The sequence below is a fragment of the Oncorhynchus gorbuscha genome, unplaced genomic scaffold (assembly GCF_021184085.1).
Source record: "Oncorhynchus gorbuscha isolate QuinsamMale2020 ecotype Even-year unplaced genomic scaffold, OgorEven_v1.0 Un_scaffold_1113, whole genome shotgun sequence".
Lineage (NCBI taxonomy): Eukaryota > Metazoa > Chordata > Actinopteri > Salmoniformes > Salmonidae > Oncorhynchus > Oncorhynchus gorbuscha.
Window position 1 is genome coordinate 93733 of NW_025745989.1, and position 10922 is coordinate 104654.

General features: G+C 47.4%; 1 pseudogene; it reads left to right on the forward strand.

Moving 5' to 3' along the window:
• Positions 1 to 10922, forward strand: part of LOC124021432 — a 74280-nt pseudogene extending 63358 nt beyond the window's left edge.

The window sequence follows — 10922 nt, forward strand, 5'->3', positions numbered from 1 at the left end:
TATCACCAGACCCGTTTGTGAAGGTTCAGCTGGTAACAGAACGTTTAACTTCCTTCCTGTCTCTATCTCCAGACCCGTTTGTGAAGGTTCAGCTGGTAACGGGGCTGAAGCTGGTAAAGACCAAGAAGACTTCCTGTATGAAAGGAACCATCGACCCCTTCTACAATGAGTCGTTCAGCTTCAGAGTGCCCCACGAAGACCTCAGCGAAGTCAGCCTCGTATTTACAGGTACAGCCCTGAGAGAGAGAGAGGGAGAGAGAGAGAGAGAGAGAGAGAGAGAGAGAGAGAGAGAGAGAGAGAGAGAGAGAGGGTTGATGGGGAGGAGAGAGAGAGAGAGAGAGAGAGAGAGAGAGAGAGAGAGAGAGACAGAGAGAGAGAGAGAGAGAGAGAGAGAGAGAGAGAGAGAGAGAGAGAGAGAGAGAGAGAGAGAGAGAGAGAGAGAGAGAGAGAGATAGAGAGGATAAGGGAGGGAGATGAGTGATGGGGAGTGGAAAAAGAGAGGGAGAGAGAGAGAGAGAGACAGAAAGGGAGAGAGAGAGAGAGAGAGGTGATGGGGAGGAGAGAGAGAGAGAGAGAGAGAGAGAGAGAGAGAGAGAGAGAGAGAGAGAGAGAGAGAGAGAGAGAGAGAGAGAGAGAGAGAGAGAGAGAGAGAGAGAGAGAGAGAGAGAGAGGATAAGGGAGGGAGATGAGTGATGGGGAGTGGAAGAAGAGAGAGGGAGAGAGAGAGAGAGAGAGAGAGAGAGAGAGAGAGAGAGAGAGAGAGAGAGAGAGACAGAGAGAGGTGATGGGGAGGAGAGAGAGAGAGAGAGAGAGAGAGAGAGAGAGAGAGAGAGAGAGAGAGAGAGAGAGAGAGGTGTTGGGGAGGAGAGAGAGAGAGAGAGGATAAGGGAGGGAGATGAGTGATGGGGAGTGGAAAAAAGAGAGAGAGAGAGAGAGAGAGAGAGACAGAGAGAGAGAGAGATGGAGAGGGGAGAGAGAGAGAGAGAGAGAGAGAGAGAGAGAGAGAGAGAGAGAGAGAGAGAGAGAGAGAGAGAGAGAGAGAGAGAGAGAGAGAGAGAGAGAGAGAGAGAGAGAGAGAGGTGATGGGGAAGAGAGAGAGAGAGAGGTGATGGGGAGGAGAGAGAGAGAGAGAGAGAGAGAGAGAGAGAGAGAGAGAGAGAGAGAGAGAGAGAGAGGTGATGGGGAGGAGAGAGAGAGAGAGAGAGAGAGAGAGAGAGAGAGAGAGAGAGAGAGAGAGAGAGAGAGAGAGAGAGAGAGGGATAAGGGAGGGAGAAGAGTGATGGGGAGTGGAAGAAGAGGGAGATAAGAGAAACAGAAAGAAAGGGGTCGGCGACTGCCTTCACAAACGTGCCACTTCCGCACTGCTGACAATTACAGTAATTGCCATGGCAACGGTTGCCAGGGTGTCGCCAGGGCATCTCCAGCCCGTCTCTCCAGCAGTAGCTACTGTGTTTACTGCTTAGACCTAGCATTCATTGATTAATTTGGTAGCCAGCCTATCTTAGACCTCGTGGTAAAAGTGAGATTTATAAATGTGGTGTAGCTACAGACTGTAATCTATCTAGAGACTGGTCCCAGATCTGTGGTGAGGTTTCTAAATGTGGTGTAGCTACAGACTGTAATCTATCTAGAGACTGGTCCCAGATCTGTGGTGAGGTTTCTAAATGTGGTGTAGCTACAGACTGTAATCTATCTAGACACTGGTCCCAGATCTGTGGTGAGGTTTCTAAATGTGGTGTAGCTGTAAGACTGTAATCTAGAGACTGGTCCCAGATCTGTGGTGAGGTTTCTAAATGTGGTGTAGCTACAGACTGTAATGTATCTAGAGACTGGTCCCAGATCTGTGGTGAGGTTTCTAAATGTGGTGTAGCTACAGACTGTAATGTATCTAGAGACTGGTCCCAGATCTGTGGTGAGGTTTCTAAATGTGGTGTAGCTACAGACTGTAATGTATCTAGAGACTGGTCCCAGATCTGTGGTGAGGTTTCTAAATGAGTAGCTACAGACTGTAATGTATCTAGACTCCCAGATCTGTGGTGAGGTTTCTAAATGTGGTGTAGCTACAGACTGTAATGTATCTAGAGACTGGTCCCAGATCTGTGGTGAGGTTTCTAAATGTGGTGTAGCTACAGACTGTAATGTATCTGGTCCCAGATCTGTGGTGAGGTTTCTGGTCCAGACTGTAATGTATCTAGAGACTGGTCCCAGATCTGTGGTTTTCTAAATGTGGTGTAGCTACAGACTGTAATGTATCTAGAGACTGGTCCCAGATCTGTGGTGAGGTTTCTAAATGTGGTGTAGCTACAGACTGTAATGTATCTAGAGACTGGTCCCAGATCTGTGGTGAGGTTTCTAAATGTGGTGTAGCTACAGACTGTAATGTATCTAGAGACTGGTCCCAGATCTGTGGTGAGGTTTCTAAATGTGGTGTAGCTACAGACTGTAATGTATCTAGAGACTGGTCCCAGATCTGTGGTGAGGTTTCTAAATGTGGTGTAGCTACAGACTGTAATGTATCTAGAGATCTGGTCCCAGATCTGAGACTGGTCCCAGATCTGGTTTTCTAAATGTGGTGTAGCTACAGACTGTAATGTATCTAGAGACTGGTCCCAGATCTGTGGTGAGGTTTCTAAATGTGGTGTAGCTACAGACTGTAATGTATCTAGAGACTGGTCCCAGATCTGTGGTGAGGTTTCTAAATGTGGTGTAGCTACAGACTGTAATGTATCTAGAGACTGGTCCCAGATCTGTGGTGAGGTTTCTAAATGTGGTGTAGCTACAGACTGTAATGTATCTAGAGACTGGTCCCAGATCTGTGGTGAGGTTTCTAAATGTGGTGTAGCTACAGACTGTAATGTATCTAGAGACTGGTCCCAGATCTGTGGTGAGGTTTCTAAATGTGGTGTAGCTACAGACTGTAATGTATCTAGAGGTCCCAGATCTGGTCCTACAGATCTGTGGTCCCAGATCTGGTTTTCTAAATGTGGTGTAGCTACAGACTGTAATGTATCTAGAGACTGGTCCCAGATCTGTGGTGAGGTTTCTAAATGTGGTGTAGCTACAGACTGTAATGTATCTAGAGACTGGTCCCAGATCTGTGGTGAGGTTTCTAAATGTGGCTGACTGTAGCTAGACACTGGTCCCAGATCTGTAATGTATCTGTAATGTAGAGACTGGTCCCAGATCTGTGGTGAGGTTTCTAAATGTGGTGTAGCTACAGACTGTAATGTATCTAGAGACTGGTCCCAGATCTGTGGTGAGGTTTCTAAATGTGGTGTAGCTACAGACTGTAATGTATCTAGAGACTGGTCCCAGATCTGTGGTGAGGTTTCTAAATGTGGTGTAGCTACAGACTGTAATGTATCTAGAGACTGGTCCCAGATCTGTGGTGAGGTTTCTAAATGTGGTGTAGCTACAGACTGTAATGTATCTAGAGACTGGTCCCAGATCTGTGGTGAGGTTTCTAAATGTAATGTATCTAGAGACTGGTCCCAGATCTGTGGTGAGGTTTCAGACTGTAATGTATCTAGAGACTGGTCCCAGATCTGTGGTGAGGTTTCTAAATGTGGTGTAGCTACAGACTGTAATGTATCTAGAGACTGGTCCCAGATCTGTGGTGAGGTTTCTAAATGTGGTGTAGCTACAGACTGTAATGTATCTAGAGACTGGTCCCAGATCTGTGGTGAGGTTTCTAAATGTGGTGTAGCTACAGACTGTAATGTATCTAGAGACTGGTCCCAGATCTGTGGTGAGGTTTCTAAATGTGGTGTAGCTACAGACTGTAATGTATCTAGAGACTGGTCCCAGATCTGTGGTGAGGTTTCTAAATGTGGTGTAGCTACAGACTGTAATGTATCTAGAGACTGGTCCCAGATCTGTGGTGAGGTTTCTAAATGTGGTGTAGCTACAGACTGTAATGTATCTAGAGACTGGTCCCAGATCTGTGGTGAGGTTTCTAAATGTGGTGTAGCTACAGACTGTAATGTATCTAGAGACTGGTCCCAGATCTGTGGTGAGGTTTCTAAATGTGGTGTAGCTACAGACTGTAATGTATCTAGAGACTGGTCCCAGATCTGTGGTGAGGTTTCTAAATGTGGTGTAGCTACAGACTGTAATGTATCTAGAGACTGGTCCCAGATCTGTGGTGAGGTTTCTAAATCTAGAGACTGGTCCCAGATAGCTACAGACTGTAATGTATCTAGAGACTGGTCCCAGATCTGTGGTGAGGTTTCTAAATGTGGTGTAGCTACAGACTGTAATGTATCTAGAGACTGGTCCCAGATCTGTGGTGAGGTTTCTAAATGTGGTGTAGCTACAGACTGTAATGTATCTAGAGACTGGTCCCAGATCTGTGGTGAGGTTTCTAAATGTGGTGTAGCTCTGTAATGTATCTAGACTGGTCCCAGATCTGTGGTGAGGTTTCTAAATGTGGTGTAGCTAGAGACAGACTGTAATGTATCTAGAGACTGGTCCCAGATCTGTGGTGAGGTTTCTAAATGTGGTGTAGCTACAGACTGTAATGTATCTAGACTGGTCCCAGATCTGTGGTGAGGTTTCTAAATGTGGTGTAGCTACAGACTGTAATGTATCTAGAGACTGGTCCCAGATCTGTGGTGAGGTTTCTAAATGTGGTGTAGCTACAGACTGTAATGTATCTAGAGACTGGTCCCAGATCTGTGGTGAGGTTTCTAAATGTTGTAGCTACAGACTGTAATGTATCTAGACTGGTCCCAGATCTGTGGTGAGGTTTCTAAATGTGGTGTAGCTAGACTGTAATGTATCTAGAGACTGGTCCCAGATCTGTGGTGAGGTTTCTAAATGTGGTGTAGCTACAGACTGTAATGTATCTAGAGACTGGTCCCAGATCTGTGGTGAGGTTTCTAAATGTGGTGTAGCTACAGACTGTAATGTATCTAGACTGGTCCCAGATCTGTGGTGAGGTTTCTAAATGTGGTGTAGCTACAGACTGTAATGTATCTAGAGACTGGTCCCAGATCTGTGGTGAGGTTTCTAAATGTGGTGTAGCTACAGACTGTAATGTATCTAGAGACTGGTCCCAGATCTGTGGTGAGGTTTCTAAATGTGGTGTAGACTGTAATGTATCTAGACTGTAGATCTGTATTTCTGTGGTGTAGAGACTGGTCCCCCAGATCTGTGGTGAGGTTTCTAAATGTGGTGTAGCTACAGACTGTAATGTATCTAGACTGGTCCCAGATCTGTGGTGAGGTTTCTAAATGTGGTGTAGCTACAGACTGTAATGTATCTAGACTGGTCCCAGATCTGTGGTGGTTTCTAAATGAGCTACAGACTGTTCTAGACTGGTCCCAGATCTGTGGTGAGGTTTCTAAATGTGGTGTAGCTACAGACTGTAATGTATCTAGACTGGTCCCAGATCTGTGGTGAGGTTTCTAAATGTGGTGTAGCTACAGACTGTAATGTATCTAGACTGGTCCCAGATCTGTGGTGAGGTTTCTAAATGAGCTACAGACTGTAATGTATCTAGACTGGTCCCAGATCTGTGGTGAGGTTTCTAAATGTGGTGTAGCTACAGACTGTAATGTATCTAGAGACTGGTCCCAGATCTGTGGTGAGGTTTCTAAATGTGGTGTAGCTACAGACTGTAATGTATCTAGAGACTGGTCCCAGATCTGTGGTGAGGTTTCTAAATGTGGTGTAGCTACAGACTGTAATGTATCTAGACTGGTCCCAGATCTGTGGTGAGGTTTCTAAATGTGGTGTAGCTACAGACTGTAATGTATCTAGACTGGTCCCAGATCTGTGGTGAGGTTTCTAAATGTGGTGTAGCTACAGACTGTAATGTATCTAGAGACTGGTCCCAGATCTGTGGTGAGGTTTCTAAATGTGGTGTAGCTACAGACTGTAATGTATCTAGAGACTGGTCCCAGATCTGTGGTGAGGTTTCTAAATGTGGTGTAGCTATAGACTGTAATGTATCTAGACTGGTCCCAGATCTGTGGTGAGGTTTCTAAATGTGGTGTAATGTGTAATGTATCTAGAGACTGGTCCCAGATCTGTGGTGAGGTTTCTAAATGACTACAGACTGTAATGTATCTAGACTGGTCCCAGATCTGTGGTGAGGTTTCTAAATGTGGTGTAGCTACAGACTGTAATGTATCTAGAGACTGGTCCCAGATCTGTGGTGAGGTTTCTAAATGTGGTGTAGCTACAGACTGTAATGTATCTAGACTGGTCCCAGATCTGGTGAGGTTTCTAAATGTGGTGTAGCTAGACTGTAATGTATCTAGACTGGTCCCAGATCTGGTTTTCTAAATGTGGTGTAGCTACAGACTGTAATGTATCTAGACTGGTCCCAGATCTGTGGTGAGGTTTCTAAATGTGGTGTAGCTACAGACTGTAATGTATCTAGACTGGTCCCAGATCTGTGGTGAGGTTTCTAAATGTGGTGTAGCTACAGACTGTAATGTATCTAGACTGGTCCCAGATCTGTGGTGAGGTTTCTAAATGTGGTGTAGCTACAGACTGTAATGTATCTAGACTGGTCCCAGATCTGTGGTGAGGTTTCTAAATGTGGTGTAGCTACAGACTGTAATGTATCTAGACTGGTCCCAGATCTGTGGTGAGGTTTCTAAATGTGGTGTAGCTACAGACTGTAATGTATCTAGACTGGTCCCAGATCTGTGGTGAGGTTTCTAAATGTGGTGTAGCTACAGACTGTAATGTATCTAGACTGGTCCCAGATCTGTGGTGAGGTTTCTAAATGTGGTGTAGCTACAGACTGTAATGTATCTAGAGACTGGTCCCAGATCTGTGGTGAGGTTTCTAAATGTGGTGTAGCTATAGACTGTAATGTATCTAGAGACTGGTCCCAGATCTGTGGTGAGGTTTCTAAATGTGGTGTAGCTACAGACTGTAATGTATCTAGAGACTGGTCCCAGATCTGTGGTGAGGTTTCTAAATGTGGTGTAGCTACAGACTGTAATGTATCTAGACTGGTCCCAGATCTGTGGTGAGGTTTACAATGACTGTTAAATCTGAGGCAACAACAAACTTGTATTTCTGCATTGTGTTCCCTTTCTCAGTACAGTATTGGACTCCACTATTGTACTGTCAAACATGACATGTGACAATGACCATGGGAGTTGACTAGACAAATCTGGAACCAGGAAAGGCTCACAGAAATATTTGGGGGATTTCTGAAGCTGCCATTTTCCACCTAAACCCATGTTTAACAGACTACCATCCAACCCTCTCTCTCTCTCTCTTTCGCTCTCTCTCAGGCCTGTTACTCTGTGCTAATATCTGTCTCTTATCAGACCTGGCTCTCTCACAGCCCCTCTCCTCTCTCCTCTCCTCTCTCTCCTATTCTCTCTCTCTCCTCTTCTCTCTCTCCTCTCCCCCTCTCCTCTCTCCTCTCCCCCTCTCCTCTCTCCTCTCCCCCTCTCATCTCCCTCCTCTCTCTCCTATTCTCTCTCTCCTCTCCCCCTCTCCTCTCTCCTCTCCCCCTCTCCTCTCTCCTCTCCCCCTCTCATCTCCTCCTCTCTTTCTCTGTCTCTCTCTCTCTCTCCCTCCCTTCCTCCCTCTCTTACTGACTCTTCATTGTCCTGCTCTGGGTAAAGATAGCCTCTGCCACGGATAAAGGAGGGTGTGAAGGAGACATAGACACACACACACACACACACACACACACACACACACACACACACACACACACACACACACACACACACACACACACACACACACACACACACACACACACACACACACACACACACACACACACACACACACACACACACACACACACACACACACACACACACACACACACACACACACACACACAGACACAAGCACACACAAACACACAAACACACAAACACACACACACACACACACACACCACGTCCATTGGTGAGAGAGATTGCCAGGCCCTCGGGGCAGACAGAGTAGGGCATGCTGTTGCTAGGTAATGAGGTTTATCCCCGTGGAGGTGAACCACGGACCCCTTCACCTTGAGGTCCTCTCCTTGTGTACTTGCTGTCATGGATTTGAAGGCACTGGATGGGTGTAGTCATTGGCTTGAGGGAGTTTCACCATTTTGGTTTCACCTGTCCTGTGTTTTGTTTGTCACATAAGTGCAGATGAAGGGAAGGACAGGCGGAGAGGACAGGGGGAGAAGATCGGAGAACAGGAGTAGAGGAGGGAGAACAGGAGGAGAGGACAGGAGAACAGGAGGAGAGGACAGGAGGAGAGAAGGAGCCACCAGCATACCCGATGACGTTGATCCCCATTAGTTCCTGTCAAGGCAGCAGCTACTCTTCCTGGGGTTTATTATGGATCCCCATTAGTTCCTGCCAAGGCAGCAGCTACTCTTCCTGGGGTTTATTATGGATCCCCATTAGTTCCTGTCAAGGCAGCAGCTACTCTTCCTGGGGTTTATTATGGATCCCCATTAGTTCCTGTCAAGGCAGCAGCTACTCTTCCTGGGGTTTATTATGAATCCCCATTAGTTCCTGCCAAGGCAGCAGCTACTCTTCCTGGGGTTTATTATGGATGCCCATTAGTTCCTGTCAAGGCAGCAGCTACTCTTCCTGGGGTTTATTATGGATCCCCATTAGTTCCTGTCAAGGCAGCAGCTACTCTTCCTGGGGTTTATTATGGATCCCCATTAGTTCCTGTCAAGGCAGCAGCTACTCTTCCTGGGGTTTATTATGGATGCCCATTCATTCCTGCCAAGGCAGCAGCTACTCTTCCTGGGGTTTATTATGGATCCCCATTAGTTCCTGCCAAGGCAGCAGCAGCTACTCTTCCTGGGGTTTATTATGGATCCCCATTAGGTCCTGTCAAGGCAGCAGCTACTCTTCCTGGGGTTTATTGTGGATCCCCATTAGTTCCTGCCAAGGCAGCAGCTACTCTTCCTGGGGTTTATTATGGATCCCCATTAGTTCCTGTCAAGGCAGCAGCTACTCTTCCTGGGGTTTATTATGGATCCCCATTAGTTCCTGCCAAGGCAGCAGCTACTCTTCCTGGGGTTTATTGTGGATCCCCATTAGTTCCTGCCAAGGCAGCAGCTACTCTTCCTGGGGTTTATTATGGATCCCCATTAGTTCCTGCCAAGGCAGCAGCTACTCTTCCTGGGGTTTATTGTGGATCCCCATTAGTTCCTGCCAAGGCAGCAGCTACTCTTCCTGGGGTTTATTGTGGATCCCCATTAGTTCCTGCCAAGGCAGCAGCTACTCTTCCTGGGGTTTATTATGGATCCCCATTAGGTCCTGTCAAGGCAGCAGCTACTCTTCCTGGGGTTTATTGTGGATCCCCATTAGTTCCTGCCAAGGCAGCAGCTACTCTTCCTGGGGTTTATTATGGATCCCCATTAGTTCCTGTCAAGGCAGCAGCTACTCTTCCTGGGGTTTATTATGGATCACCATTAGTTCCTGTCAAGGCAGCAGCTACTCTTCCTGGGGTTTATTATGGATCCCCATTAGTTCCGGCCAAGGCAGCAGCTACTCTTCCTGGGGTTTATTATGGCTCCCCATTAGTTCCTGCCAAGGCAGCAGCTACTCTTCCTGGGGTTTATTATGGATCCTCATTAGTTCCTGCCAAGGCAGCAGCTACTCTTCCTGGGGTTTATTATGGATCCTCATTAGTTCCTGTCAAGGCAGCAGCTACTCTTCCTGGGGTTTATTATGGATCCCCATTAGTTCCTACCAAGGCAGCAGCTACTCTTCCTGGGGTTTATTATGGATCACCATTAGTTCCTGTCAAGGCAGCAGCTACTCTTCCTGGGGTTTATTATGGATCCCCATTAGTTCCTGCCAAGGCAGCAGCTACTCTTCCTGGGGTTTATTATGGATCCCCATTAGTTCCTGCCAAGGCAGCAGCTACTCTTCCTGGGGTTTATTATGGATCCTCATTAGTTCCTGCCAAGGCAGCAGCTACTCTTCCTGGGGTTTATTATGGATCCTCATTAGTTCCTGTCAAGGCAGCAGCTACTCTTCCTGGGGTTTATTATGGATCCCCATTAGTTCCTGTCAATCCAGCAGCTACTCTTCCTGGGGTTTATTATGGATCCCCATTAGTTCCTGCCAAGGCAGCAGCTACTCTTCCTGAGGTTTATTATGGATCCCCATTAGTTCCTGCCAAGGCAGCAGCTTCTCTTCCTGGGGTTTACACAATAATGTCTTTCTGAGGATGATGTTTACAATAATGTCTTTCTGAGGATGATGTGTAGGATAATGTGTAGGATCATGTCTTTCTGAGGATGATGTGTAGAATAATGTCTGATACAATTAGATTTCATTCAAACTGTATATGCAACTAACCAACTAACTCACACCTCTCCTCTCTCCCCTACCTCCTCCCCTCTCTCCCCCTCTCTCCTCTCTCCCCTCTCTCCCCCTCTCTCCCCCTCTCTCCCCTACCTCCTCCCCTCTCTCCCCCTCTCTCCCCCTCTCTCCCCCTCCTCCCTCCTCTCTCCCCTAACTCCTCCCCTCTCTCCCCCTCTCTCCCCCTCCCCTCCCTCCTCTCTCCCCTCCCCTCTCTCCCCCTACCTCCTCCCCTCTCTCCCCCTCTCTCCCCCTCCTCCCTCCCCCTCCTCACTCCCTCAAGTGTACGGCCACAACATGAAGAGCAGTAATGATTTTGTGGGGAGGATCGTGATTGGCCAGTTCTCCACGGGTCCCCTGAGACCTCCCACTGGCGCCACCTGTTGGCCAGTCAGAGAACTCCGGTTGAACAGTGGCACAGCCTGCGCTCACGGGCAGAGTGTGACCGCGTCTCCCCCGCCTCGCTGGAGGTCACATGATAGAGCTGGAGAGGGATCAGGAGTTAGAGGTTAAGGGTCAGAGGTCAGGAGGAGAGGTATAAGCTCAAAGGGTTGAGGTACACAGTAGGAAAGAGGAAGATGAAAGGGGGTCAGGAGTTAGAGGTTAGAGGTC